Source organism: Frieseomelitta varia, unplaced genomic scaffold (assembly GCF_011392965.1).
Source record: "Frieseomelitta varia isolate USP_RPSP 00005682 unplaced genomic scaffold, Fvar_1.2 scaffold_566, whole genome shotgun sequence".
NCBI classification, from domain to species: Eukaryota; Metazoa; Arthropoda; class Insecta; order Hymenoptera; family Apidae; genus Frieseomelitta; species Frieseomelitta varia.
In genome coordinates, this window is record NW_025110330.1 from 56,115 (window position 1) to 70,666 (window position 14,552).

Consider the following 14,552-nt stretch of genomic DNA (forward strand, 5'->3'; position numbering starts at 1 on the left):
ACTCTCTTCCTCGGCCTCCTTCGTGCGCGTTTGCCGCGAGACGAAGGTTAAGTTGAAAAACTCGGCCACCGCCCCCCCCAAGGGGGATGAGAATTCACGCCGCGTGACGCGGCAAATTGGCAAATTTTCTGAAACACGTATCACCCTTTGTCTCGATGAAACTTCGTATCTATGGTAGATATCTAGATGTTACGATTAACGAGGATTTTAAATGCAGTTTTAAAGCCGGAAAGCGAATTAAATTATGATTTACGACAGAAATTAATAGTTTAGACCAGCGACACTTGAATCGTTATATCCTTTCGCCATGTTTTTTTTTTATATTTCATGTAGCTTAATATTAATAAGCAATTTCACACGTATTTCCACGTATTATGTCATTTCGCACAATTTCCTATAATTTTACATATATTCTATCAATATAAAATATAATAATATAATTTATTATATTACACCAGTCATTTTACAATACGTTCCTCGTATTTTCGACACTCCCGGCTAGTTTTTTAAATTCCCCATTTCACTTGTTGATAAATCATTCCGTATCCTCCTGAATTATTTTATTACACTCTACACGTATACCGAGCAACTGAAATTGGGTAAAGCGGTCAATTAACATCTCACAGAATTATCTTCGAATTTCCATCGAAGACCGGATGAAATCGTCCGGGGCTGCAATAGCAGTTCATTCATGAACCGATACCGATAGTCGATAAGAAACGAAAGATATGCCCGAACGAGGGAACGTGATATACGTAGTTCCGCTGAAAACAATCAGCTTCTGTGAAGCAGCATAAATTATAACGAGCGATTCACCCTCCCCTGTGCGATATCCGGCTTCTTCTTCGTCTTCTTCTTCTTACCGTTCTGACCTATTTACAAGTATAATTAACGCGAATCGGTTCTGTCTATTTATACGATCCCCACGGATGGATAATTTTCATCGAGTCGCTATCCACGAAATCGACACCGAATCGATCGGTTCTAAATAAAAAGGAGAGCTTCGATTTGCTAATCGTTCGAGCTAAAAAAGGTCGTCAGAAATATCCGCTCGCTTTAAGAATGTAACAGCGTGACTTTGATATAACTGGAAATGTTGTCGCGGACGTTGGATTTAATTGAGGGCTGATCGAACAGTGGTTTGATTCCTTTAATTTTTAATGAAATTAAGGTTCCCCTTTTGTGACATGCATAAATTATTTTTGTGCCAGCTCTGTTGTAGACGACTCGATCGAAGAGTTGCCCTTTTAATTTACCACGGTGGTAGGTATGTCCTCTGGTAGAGTTTCATTTACGCTGGTTAGAAAGTGGGATTATTCTATGTTCCAGCATTTTTTTATAAAATATCCTCCAGGTTCTAGGCTTTTTAAAATTTGCTTTAGAAATATTTTAATTATTCCAAACAGCGTATTTCCTATTTTTATATTTGTTTGCCTGTTCGTTGGTTCGTTTAACATTTATCCCTTCATACCTATTTTACAATTTGTTCGTCTAATATTTATTTCTACGTTCTGTATTTATTTGTTTATTCTATATTGATCCGCCGTACTGCACAAACTTTGTTCACCTAATATTTGCTTTAACTCGCTTTCTTCTCGCCTATGTTTTTCCCCTTTATTTTCAATAAAACATCAAAACATGAGAGAAAAGGAAGTTATTTTATTAACCTTGAAATTAAGGATTTATTTTAGTATTTTACATCGATCCGCCGATTTGTTTCACATTCACGTAGGTTACGTTCCTACAGCAGGTTCAAGATCCAAATTCAATTCAAAATGAATCGATGTTACACAGAGAAAAAGAAAAGAGAAAGAAATCGCCAGAAACCGAGCGATTTCGCGACCGATCGAACGCGTCTCCGCTTTCAGCGAGTGACTTTCCTTGCCACTCCCTTCTAGTATTCACGGAGAGAAAAAAAAGAGAGAAAAAGAAGGAAGAAAAAAAATGGAGGTTCTTGAGAGAAGCCTTACCGTGATTTCCTACCTCTTGGGGATACAAGCACCCCCGCTACCACGACGAGGCCATAAAGCTCGCGAAGGCAAAGGGATAGGCCGGAACTGGCCAGCCGTATAGCTTGAAATAAGGGACGACTAGCTACCCCCGGGGAAAACAACGTGAGATACGGTGCTGAGATAACATCCACGGTGTCGCGAGAAGAGGAAGTGCACGGAAGAAGTTGCCGTCCTTGGTAGTGTCGTGTTTTAGACCGTGACATTAGTAATAGATTAACCAGAAGGAGCCAGGATTAATCTAACGTTGAGTCGATGAATATTTCTTTCAGCGAAAATACTCTTCGATTCTTTTCTTTTTTTCTTTTATTCCTTAATTTAATTATTTAAATATTCCTAATATTTTTTAAATATTTCTATATATTATTCCTTAATTTTTTAAATATTCCTATATATTATTCCTTAATATTCCTTAATTTTTTAAATATTTCTATATATTATTTAAATATTCCTTAATTTAATTATTTAAATATTCCTAATATTTTTTAAATATTCCTACGTATTATTCCTTAATATTCCCTAATTTTTTAAATATTCCTATACATTATTCCTTAATATTCCTTAATTTTTTAAATATTCCTATATATTATTTAAATATTCCTAATATTTTTTAAATATTCCTCAATTTAATTAGCTCCAGTTTTTTTTTTTTTACGAGAGGTTAACACATCGCTAATCATCTATTTTTTAGAACTTTTGAATTTTCGATTCCACCAATTTTATAATAGGATATAATCTTAAAAAAAAAAAAAAAAAAACTCTTCAGTGACGAAAGATCTTGAAACTTTGTTAAGGCTTCTGCGTCTCTACTACAGAGTCTGCAGAATATTTTCCAACTTCTAAATCTCGAATTTATATCTTAAAAAATGAAACGGGTTTCTTCGAGGTGGAATTACCCCTCCCGTTTTTGCTTGGACGTTTTTATAGAGTTTGCGCGATAATGGGGTAGTAATGGCATTATTACTGCAACTTCTGGATATTAGCTTTCGTGAGAAAAAGGACAAGGTCTCGGCAAGGATCGGTACTGTCGACAGGTCGACAAGCACTGGTCTCGCCAGTTTTTAGTTACCGGTCACTTAATCTCTCGTATCTGGTGGTCCATGAAGAATTCCGTAGCCTGATCCGCTTCCTTGGTGGCCGTACCACACCTATTTTCCCTTCATTATCTTTTTTATTTCATCCGAGAAAAGTCGCGGATTACCTTCAACACCGAATCGAAGGTCTGAAGTTGAAAGTTCCTATAATTTTCAAAGCCTCGGGAAAATCACAATTGACAAATCAACATATTTTTCGCTCGATGACTTGAAGTAACTTTCTTTGGGGCGATAATTTAAAAAATAACCTTTATCGACGATTCGACAGTTAGAAATAGAAAATATTTTTTAACACTGGTAACACTATAAATATTTAGTACTCTTTTTTCTTTTTAATTAACCTTTACACACTGTGGAAAATTTAACTTTCATATATATTTTATTTTATTTTCGACAATCTAGCAATAAATTATGAATATCTGCGACATCAAAAACGAAGAGCCTCGAATTAGAGAATTCGATTTATAAGTTTACGCGCTCGTATCGTCCCGATTTTCCAGCTCGTACTCGCCGAAATGCTCATGCACACGCACGATACGGGGGGCGATTAATTTACCGAAACGAAATTATCCCTACAAACAATAATGGAGCCTGTTATTATTAAAAGCAATGGATGCGCAGTTTTACTTGGTCAATATTAGCAGTATCGCATCGTTGGAAATGAATATTAACAACGGGAATGGAATAATCACCAGCGCGCATTAATAAAATGATCACAGAAATTGATCGTTGTTTATTCGGCAAATGCCTAATGCAAATAAAACAATGATATCGCCCCATTTTAAGTATGGTGAGTCATTTAAGTATAGACAACTCTTCATCTTTTCTTAGCTAATTTAAATTACAATGGATGAATATTAGTAGAATTAATTATATAAAGAGTCATCATTTGACTGACAGTGGAATTATTTCGATTTCCTAATATTGTTTAAAAGAGAATGTCTCGTGAGAATATTAACATTATATTTTAATTCGTTAAGCCTTGAATTTATTTTTCTAAGAAATGCCACAAAGAATGGTCGCAGTTGTACTATGTACTCTGGTTCTCTGTCTCGGTGTTTATTTCGACATGTTTTTGTTTTTAAGGGATGCTCAATGTGCAACGCACATTTTCTATATGCCTTTCGTCTTATTCAATTTACTGTTGTTTGGGTAGTTGATAATTGTCGTAGTCATCTCGCAAGGGGAACATCATCATCGGGTGCTCGAACTGTTTAAACAGGACTGTTCCCAAACTGCAAGGGTCCACGAGTGTACACAATCGCCGGGTATTAAGGGTAGTTCGCCACTTTCCCAAAAATCATCCGGGTCGGTGAAACTTCAAAGTCTCGCTCGGCAACAACTTTATCTCTCCTTCGGAAATTCCGCCTCGTAATCGTAAAACCTCAATAAAACTACGACCAGCAACGGCCAGTAAAAGCGCAAAGTGCAACACGTGAGCACGTGTACCTGCAAACTTTGTATGTACAGCCGACTGGCAATTGAGTTGAAAATGCATTAGTCCGCTTAAGATCGTTCAAATCTGAATCCAATCGAAATTTGCCCAAAAATTGCGCAACATTTATATTTGGATGCAGAGAATCCATGTTTGAATGATTAATAATCGATACAGTTTATTGGAAGAAGTGTTTTAATGAATTTTTGTTCGCTCAAACATCGTCAAACTTACGAATAACACCGATCGAACGCAAAACAATAAATTGCATCTCCTTGTACTAATATTTGTAATGTATTTTGAGGCAGAAAATTCATGTCTAATGATTAGTGATTGACACAGTCTTTTGGAAGAAGTGTTTTAATGAATTTTTGTTCGTTCAAACATCGTCAAACTTACGAATAACACCGATCGAACGCAAAACAATAAATTACATTTCCTTGTACTAATATTTGTGATGTATTTTGAGGCAGAAAATTCATGTCTAATGATTAGTGATTGACACAGTCTATGGGAAGAAGTGTTTTAATGAATTTTTGTTCGTCCAAACATCGTCAAACTTACGAATAACACCGATCGAACGCAAAACAATAAATTACATTTCCTTGTACTAATATTTGTGATGTATTTTGAGGCAGAAAATTCATGTCTAATGATTAGTGATTGACACAGTCTATGGGAAGAAGTGTTTTAATGAATTTTTGTTCGTCCAAATATCGTCAAACTTACGAATAACACCAATCGAACACAAAACAAAAATTACATCTCCTCGTTACACTAATACTATATGTTTGTGTTAAACGCATGTCTAATGATTAATGATTGACACAGTCTATTGAGAAGAAAGTAGCATACACTGTTTGATGTTGTATGTTTGCGTTTCGTGCAATACATTAAAATGCATAAAAATCCGCAGTGTCTTAATGATCAATACAGTCGTTCAAAATAAATAAACACTACAAATTTAAATTAAACTCGTCTGAACTTCCTTTTTAAAACAACTCAAACATTGTCCAACCGGCAAACTCATCGCCAGTATACTTGATGAATATCTCAACTTACAAAATATCATAATTTAACGACTAACGTAGCCTCGTACACCGTAGTATTGGTGTCTCGGTCAATTTTCCTCCTCCGCAAGACCATAATGGTCACGATTATACAATATCTCAATAAGAAACTTCGATAAATTGACTCTCTCATACAGAAAAGTCGTACGCTTTTTTACGACTGTTGGGCTGGTTCGTTTCAAACTTGTTCTCCTTCTTTCTCTCTCTTTCTCCTCGAGTACCTATACGCTGCTCCTCGAGGCTGACAAGTGCCGCAGGCGCGCAGTGTACTAATGATAACTAACGGGCGTCCGAGAACAAAGGATTGGAATAAATTTTCGGCGGCCGACAATACGCGGCGCGGGAGGGGTCTTGCCTTATTTCCTTGGCGTTTACGTTAGCCGATGCTAATCTTCCCGCGCGAGAAACTCGTCCCCGACGGGAGATCCTTCTGCTCTCCGCCGGCTTCTTCGTAGACCATCTGACGTCCCGGCTTACGAGACCGAGGAATCTCGAACGTTCGCTCAGCCTGAATTATGCTAATGCTCTCACCCACGTTCTCGTCCTTTTCGCCTCTCTCCCTCCCTCTCTCTCTTTCTTCCTTTCTTATTCATTCCAACGTCGATACGGTTCGAATTGGTCCATCACGTTTTCCCTTTTATTTCTTTTATTTCCCCTCGGGGAGTTTGGGGCGTTCTTTTGAAGTTTCGTGGGTGATCGTACACCTTCATGCAAAAGTTTCACGGGCGTTTCTTTGGAACAAACGAGACAAATTCAGAAATTATTGCGACAATGTTATTGCATTGTATAATTTTGTAATAAGTCTTTTCCTACTAATTTTGATTTTCGAACGTGTACCGAGCAACAAAACTGTATAAAATTACAATTTTCTCGAAATTTTGCGTTAATAGACAAAATTACGTCTGTAATAAATAAAAGAAGTTTTTTCGATCTCCCCTAAGTTCCCCTAACCTACACGCACACGCGTCCCCCTAAACACGCCTCGAAAAATTTTTAATTTTGCCTCCGAAAATTCCGCATTAACGGCCATAACAGTAGCTCAGAGAGACGCGCTGCGTTTATAACGCGTTTATGCGCGTTATACATTCATTTTTTTCATTCTTTTTCCATCCCCTTCCGCCGGAGATACTTTCGTCAGCAGCGTGTTAGAAAAGCTCGGGTGCGAACTCGCGAACGACGCATAAACGTCGTTTAGCGAGAAGTTACAAAGATTACTGTCGTGAAAAAGGAGCCTCCGTGCCTCTTTTCTTCTTTTTTCATCATCTTCTTCTTCTTCGTTGTCTTTTTCTCCGCGCCTTCCGGTTCTTCGCCCCGCGAGGAGGGAAAAGCCCGCGTGTGATATAATGCGAGAAAAGGCACGTGACTCACGTGCGAACTTCCGAGGAAACGGACGATACCCATTTCGTTCCTCCACTCTGCCGCACGTTTCACGTTTCCGTGCGTGTTCGCGCATGAAATAGGCCCGGGGCTCGCTGTTTGCCATCGAAACGTCACGGAAACCACTGGCCCCAAAAAAGTTTTCAGAACGAAGGAAAGAGGAGACGGTTGCCGCCTATCTAAATATTGAAACGTTGAAACGAAATCAAATCAGTTGCTTCAAACTGAATCCTCTCTTGTGCTATTTTCGCGCGTTAAGTGATCCTGAGCGAAATTTCCGACGCAGAGGAAGCTCCAATGCTTGACAGTTTACGTTTAGAATGGAACAAAATTTTCAATTTGAATTGAAACTGGATTTGTTTCAGCTTAGGATTAGAAGTAGAGATAGAGAAGCTTCAGAGACTTGGACGCAGCCAATGATTGACGCAATGGCAAATATCAAGACTAATGGTGTTGAAAAATGACAAATCGTAAGGGAGAATTCGAACAGATTATTAGTCGAATATTGAGAGATTAATTCGCGTGGCAAATTTTGAAAGAATCACACAGAAAATATGATGATTAATAATTATCATACGATCCTCGAATTCCAATTTTATATTTGGTTTAGCAACCAGAAATTATGCATTTACGGAAGATTTATTTTCAGATGTTCGCCTAATCGAAGAATAACGTATTACCAGTTTGGAATTTTTGATATTTATTTAATTTTAAAAATACTACAGGTAGTATTAAAATGTAGGTTTAAGAATACTACAGATAATAACAAAACACTGTAGAATTTGTAAAAATACTATAGGCAATATTAAAATATAGGTAGTAATAAAATACTAAAATACTATAGTAGTAGTGAAAATACTATCGATAGTATTAAAATATAGGCTTAAGTTTAAAAGTACTATAGATAGAAGTAATAAAAATACTATAATATACTATAATAATATACTATATATACTATAATAGTATACTATATACTATATATACTATAATAGTAGGTAAAATACTATAGGCAATATTAAAATATAGGTAGTAATAAAATACTATAGTAATAGTAAAAATACTATCGGTAGTATTAAAATATAGGTTTAAGTTTAAAAGTACTATAGATAGAAGTAATAAAAATACTATAATATACTATAATAGTATACTATATACTATATATACTACAATAGTAGGTAAAATACTATAGGCAATATTAAAATATAGGTAGTAACAAAATACTATAGTAATAGTAAAAATACTATCGGTAGTATTAAAATATAGGTTTAAGTTTAAAAGTACTACAGATAGTAGTAATAAAAAATACTACAGTAGTAGATAAAATACTATAGGCGATATTAAAATATAGGTAGTAACAAAATACTATAGTAGTAGTGAAAATACTATCGATAATATTAAAATATAGGTTTAAATTTAAAAGTACTATAGATAGCAGTAATAAAAAGTACTACAGTAGTAGATAAAATACTACAATAGTAAACTGCAGTAGCAATAAAGATACTATAGGTAACAGGTTTAAGTTCGAAAATACCAGATGGATCGAAAATGGCGAATAGCGCCGATCTTCCTACCCGCATACGCGAAAATTCAAATGCCAATTCGTGTCGAGCAGGCGGGATGTCGAAGATTTGTTTTTCGAATTCGTGCCGAATTGGGGGAGAGAAGCTTTTAATATTAAACAGACGGTCAGTTGTATAAATACAGGGCGGCATAATAATACCTTGACGATACCGCGCGATACTCGCCGATGTATAGCCCAACGTCAACCGCGTATCTACAATTCTATAATTTGTATATTTAGCGCGTGGCGGATTTGTTTATCTACACCGCGCGGGCGTGTGCGTGTGTAAACCGGTATTTGCAATTTCAACGCCGCGTTTTCGTAATGGCACCAGCCTGGAATTCGGTGGATTCGTGCATGCGCCGAAAGTGAAATATTTCTGACCCATATATATATATATATATATATACACATATTGTTAATTAAACGGCCAGCTACGCGAAATAATTCTAAATTGAATCGTCGAACTTTCGCCGAACGAAGTTCGACGAGTTCGAAAGAACCGCGCGCATTATATTCAGAAGATAATTGCAAAATTGTTCCCACGTCGAATCTTCATCTACAATGAGTGCCAATTGACAAGTTTAATTAACTTACCGAGTCAATTCATAATTTTGTCGTTGCAAATGCAAAATAACGCATTTCTAGAGACTTGAATGTACCACTGTACTTTACAATATTTCTGTTTCTTTTCATTTTAATATCTCCGACGAAAATTCTATGTGCTTCACTAGCGTCGAATCACTTTTTCGGAAGTTTGCCGTATTTGTAAGCTTTCTCTCCGATTTCACTCGATATGTGGATGATTGGACTTGACAGGCCTGGCCAATTCCCTAATTTCAAATCGGCCTCGAGTCGAGGTAAATACGAAATCGACTGCTCGTAGATATACAGCGTAAAGGGGACTCACGTTTCTCACAATCAGAGTGGCGCGAGGTCTATTGAATTCTTTGTATGCAAATCATCTCTTCGCTTCTACGTTTCTGCCATCGCCATCGTCGAGAAAAGACGGGCTCAAATTCAAAGTAGCCGTCTCTTACGTCTCGGAAGAACCGATCCTCCCTCTCGCCCTTTCCTTTCATATATATATATATATATATGTATCATTTATCACGAACGTCTGCATTTATGTATTTATGGGCGTGACTAGGATAATCCGACCGAGTTCCCAGGTAATAGATATGGAAATTTGTAATTTAATTGCATCGTTGAATAATAAGTCATTTAGCGGTTACGTGAAAACACGCGTGCATATACAGAAAGAGTGAGGGGGGGGGGGGGCGAGGATTAAGGATGGGAAAACGAAGTTTTCGTAATGGAAAGCCTCTCCATTCAGCTGGAAACGCATTCACCGTGCATACACGGTGGCGGCAATTTTAATGGAAATGTAACTCTTCCTCAAACTTTAATCGAACATCTTACGTATTCGCATAAATATCGCCTTGCGGCGAAACTTGCCAAGTGACTTCGAGTAGGGTTCGAGAATTTTCTAGGCAATTTAACCTCTGAAGAGGTTATAATTTTGATTAAGAGGCGTGAAATTCAGCAACGCGTTTGTCGTGTTGAAATAGAAATACATATTTCGGAAGTAGCTTCGCGTAAGGCGAGAGATAGTTGAAAATAAAATATTTTACTATATATATATATATTGGAAACGTCTGAATAATTTTACACTTAATTTTACAATCGTACGTTAACGCAATTATTTAAATGGAGTCAAAAGTAAAATATTCGAAATATGTTACAAATATCCGAAATGAGACGATGCAGACAGATTTTGTAATTAAAATACGTCTTAACGCAGAATTAAAACTAAAATGTTTCATTAGACGTACAATAATATTTTTGTTAAATTAAAATGCGTCTCAACGTAGACATTTAAATCCACAATTAATTAATTTAACAACGTCAAAAAGAAATAAGGCGTAGAAGCCAAACAACCGATCGCCGACCATAAATCTCTCGTCTACCCGTTTCGTAAATGTGTACCACACATGTGCTACCATTTTTCGTTTCGTCCACCGTCGCAACCCCCTTCACGTTAAACGATCGATCAGAACGATTTGGGAATTTCAATGTTTAAGATCATTTTTTATGGAAATAGGTAGGCAACTACTCTTAATGGCCTCCAATTTGTGTATACCCATCCGGCTCCCCCCTACAATTTCATTCGAGTCCTATTCAAATAGGGCGCCCGGATGCTCCATCTCCCCCTTACTGAAATGGAGATGCCTCCGACGATTCCCGATATCGCGCACTATAACAAGTCAAATAACACATGTGTAATTCGTCATAAATCACTCGTGACGTCGTTTCATCCCTCTGTTTGATCCCGATGTTACAGAAAACTTTCCAACTAACGGCTAGAAGAAAAAATGCCTGACGTTTCTTTCACTGAGAAACGGAAATTTGATTTACTAATTACTTCTCCGTCTCGTGGTTCATGCAGTTTACAGTTTATATATAATTATTCAATCTGTGTAACTGCAAACGAGATCATTGACAATGAAAGTTTCTACCACATTTCTGTTTGATCTCACGAGACTGGATTACTCGTCGATATTCGTGCAATTGTGCAACTCGATCCTGTAATTAACTTTAAGTATTTAAATATTTAAACTAATTTACTAAACTCTATTCTTTACTTAATTATGTGATTTTTAAATATTCTCTAGTTAATACTGTGATTTTTACACTATTCTCTAATTAATACTGTGATTTTTAAATATTTAACCACTTGCGTCTGGCAACTGATTGCGGACCATAACGAGCGACCAAACCACAATATACAATAATTCGTCGCTTTCTTTTTGAACTCGTCGGTATGATATCACTGGATAGAAATTACTGACAAATAATGCCTATTTTGTTTTACTGAAATGTACTTTAAAACTGAGAAAATATTGCAATTTTCGGACGTGCGTGTCATTCCAGCGGAAGAATCCTCCATTTGGAATCATCTGGATTGACAAACGATCTACTCTCATTTTTTAAAATCAAGAGACACAGACACGTGTAGTTTCTTGTTCGAAAAAAGCTACGAATTAAGAAATAATTCCCTGTCGATTGTTCGTTTGAAATGGCCCGTAAACTAGCCGATCTCTCGCGGAACAATGCCAAACTATCGGCATAGTCAATCTCTCTCGGCGAACTGCGCGCAATTGCTCTCACTGCCGATCTCCGCGAGGATGCACGCATACGTGTGTGCATGTATGTATGTATGCACGTACGTTTGACAACGAAATGTCGCTGGAAAAAAGAAGAGGGACAGAACGAAAGAAAGATGGCGGCGAGTGTGTAACATTAATGTGCTCGTTGACATTGTGTTTCCCCCGGCGTGTACACAGGGGTCGGGAAGAAGGGACGAAGAAAGAGAGAGAGACTGTTGGACAAAGAGCAAAATTTTCGAAAGGGAAGCTGCGTACAGGTCCAGCATCGACCAGCCGCTCCAAAGGGGGAAAATCCCTTCTCTTCGAGCGTGGATGATGAATGTCGGGACCTTTCAAGTCCCTCTGGCCGTTCTCTCTCCTCCTTCCTCCCCCGTTCGCGTCGCTGTTCTTTGCTGATTATCTAATACGTGGCTGGGGACTCGTGGGGGGATCGCAATTTGACTGATCGTCGCCGATACAAAGATCTCGATTGAGAGGGAGAGAGAAACGAACCGACTTACTCGCCAAGTTTCAACCTTTTCGCGCTGTGAAACATTTTTTGCACATGGAAAGAATTCGAAGAATGGAGGATTGAATATTTTAAAACTCGTGTTGAAGACTGTACCGACTGGGTTTCAACTGATTAGAGTTTGGAGAACTTTGGTATTATGAAAGAAATTGGTACCGACGGCATTCAGCAGGCTCAAATTTTGGGAAGTTTCAATCTCCCTTGTTCAAGAGGTTAGGTTTCAGGTAGTGTGTACTCGAGAGTCGACGAGAGAAAAAAAATTTGAAAACAGTTTACGTTTCCGCAAAATTTTAGAAAGTCCGAGTATTTTCGAGAGACTGAAGTTCGAAGAGTTTCAATTTTTTATGCTAGGAGGTCCACAGTCGGAAATTGAACAATGAGCAGAATATTTTCACACCAAAGAGTTCTAGAAGAACGTGTGCTTTTCAGACTAATTTTAAGCAGTTTCAATTTTCGTGCTGCCACGTATCGTATATTCTAGAGTCGATGACAGAAAGAACTGGAACAAAATATTTTTATACCAAAAAGCGTTGAACTGTTCTCAGTGAATTCAAGTTTGGACAGTTTCAACGATTTTCCTGTTGAGAAATCACCTTGGGGACGCTGGATGACAGAAAGAACAGAAGAACATGGAAGAAAATATTTTTACATCGGAGAATTTTGTAACTTCGTTGCCATTAGTTTCTTAATGTTGTTGTTTGTCGTTCTAAAAAAAATTTACGTTTTAAAACCGACAGAGAAAGAGAGAGAGAGAGAGAGAGAGAGAGACAGCGTATTTCTCCGTCGGTCAGACGAGAGTTTCTCAAACTGGTATCGATTATTTCAGAACAAACGCCGAGGAATTTCAACCGTGCAACGCAAACCGTCGCCCCTCACCCTCCGCGCGAAAGGCGGGCATGTTCGACAGGTGGTTCCTCGGCGAGGAACCCGATTCTAAATCCCGCTACAATGTATCTTGCCCTTCAATTAAACGTCGAACAACCCCTAAACACGAGACGACTCTCCGGTTCGCCGGTCGAAGGGGAGAGAAAAGAAAAGGGGGAGGTGCCTGGCTGCTTGTCCCCGCAGCGTGCAACGAGAAAAGAAAAGAAAAGGAAAAGAAAAGAGAGAGAGAGAGAGTGAGAGAGAAGGACGAAAAATGGAACAAAACGGGAACAGAAAGAGGTAACACGAGAAAGAAGAGAGCACGTCGCTGACAAATGCCCCGGTTAATAAGCCCGATTGTTCAGCGCCGGGCCAATTTGAGTGGCAGCCTAGCAATTTCGAGTGCGGGAAGCTCCCGCCGCCGGAAAAAGGTGATCCCGTGTTTCCCTTTCGCGTATACGTGTGTAGCCGACCCAAAAACGTGCAACGTCACAATGCAGGCGCCCAAAACCTCCCTTCCCCCCCCCTCTCCTTCCTCCGAAAAAAGGGTTGCACGCACGATTCGAACCGTGTCGGTTTGCTCGTGCACCGTATGTTGCACAAGTAGACTTCAGTTTTGAGTTAGGGTTAGCGAGTTTCTGAGAGAGAATTTCATTTACTTCTCCTTGGAATATTATTATTATTTTTTTTATATAGTATATTTCATTCTTTTTATTTCTCTTTGGAATATTCGGCATAGCGTGCACGTTCTGTTGCATCACAGTGTTCTTATTTGGGTGCTCGAAGGGACGAACAACATGGCCTTGCTCGTGCAAGGGTAAATTCGTTTGCAAATCGGTTTTCTGAACGACGAATTTAATTTACGTTCGACGAATTAATTAACATACGTATAACCGATTGATAAATGTTATTGGCAGTTAAAACGCGACGCGGTGATTATTTATGGTATACTGACGTCTATTTCATTATTTTCGACAACTGTTGCCGATAACAATGAAAAATTGTCGACGATTTACGATACGCTTCGTCTCGTTTGAAACGTTTCACACTTCGGACAGTTCGGACAGTTCGCACAGTCCGTTCTCTTCCTCTCGCAACGAACGTAAAGAAGGCAAAGATTCATCGGCAAAATTGGAACAGTCGAAAGTGTGCAAGAACGTTGGGAACAATTTCTCTCGCAACTTGAAGATCGAAGTTTTCTCTTTGCATAGAACCCTACGATTTTCTTCTCTCTCTTTTTTTTAAAAAATCATTTTATCGAACTCGGAACACCTTCGATCTTCGAAACGATGGCGGATGTTTAACCCACTGTAACTGGCTCGCGGACCATAACGAGTGACCGAAAACCGTATACAATAATTCGTCGCTTTCTCTTTCAAATGATCAAGAAGTAATAAACTTGTCACTTGTTTTACACTGAGTTACATTTAAACATACTTAAGACTGAGATGATGTTGCAATTTT

At 38.1% G+C, this 14,552-nt stretch overlaps 1 protein-coding gene across 4 annotated transcripts in view; it reads right to left on the reverse strand.

Moving 5' to 3' along the window:
* LOC122534009 (teneurin-m-like) overlaps positions 1–14,552 on the reverse strand; it is a 294,594-nt gene that overhangs the window by 53,359 nt on the left and 226,683 nt on the right. Inside the window, exon 1 of one of the 4 annotated variants that reach the window (XM_043664253.1) lies at positions 201–212. The exons of the other annotated variants lie outside the window; for them this stretch is intronic. The gene's annotated coding sequence lies outside the window, so the exon portion shown is untranslated. Of the gene's footprint in view, positions 1–200; positions 213–14,552 lie in introns of those variants that run through there. 4 annotated transcript variants of the gene reach the window in all.